This window comes from Camelina sativa, chromosome 10 (genome assembly GCF_000633955.1).
Source record: "Camelina sativa cultivar DH55 chromosome 10, Cs, whole genome shotgun sequence".
In the NCBI taxonomy this organism is placed as follows: Eukaryota; Viridiplantae; Streptophyta; class Magnoliopsida; order Brassicales; family Brassicaceae; genus Camelina; species Camelina sativa.
The window spans coordinates 19907374-19907893 of NC_025694.1; positions in this window are offsets into that span (position 1 = coordinate 19907374).

Consider the following 520-nt stretch of genomic DNA (forward strand, 5'->3'; position numbering starts at 1 on the left):
TTTTTTTTTTGGGTGCAATTGATGGCATGATGCTTCTTGTGCGATCTAGGAATTAGTTTCTGAATGCTTATAGTAAAAGTGCTATATATTCAATTTAGGTATCGTATGTTTGTGTCACACTGCTAGTTTAGATGCATAAATGTAAAAGTATCCCACGAGCCAGGTTTATATTTAGAATATTTTTGCCTTCCCTTTATGCCACAGCAGTATCAGGTTAAACTTTCCGTTGAACGCCAGAACTTTTGCTGGTTCATTGGATAATTTTTTAGCCAGCAATTGAGTCTGAGAGTATATGACTTAATTTAAATTTTTCATTTTGATGGTATATCCCTGGACGCGGGTCTTTTTAATGCATGCAACTTGATTTTTCTCATGAATGACATGCTAACTGTAGCTTTCTAATTTGCAGCTGTGGAGTAGTATACGTATTATGTATGCGGATCAGCCCGATTATGTGGAACTGGTTGCAACTTTGTCTGAAAAATTCAAGTCATTATACGAGGCTGAGGTTTGTCTTCTC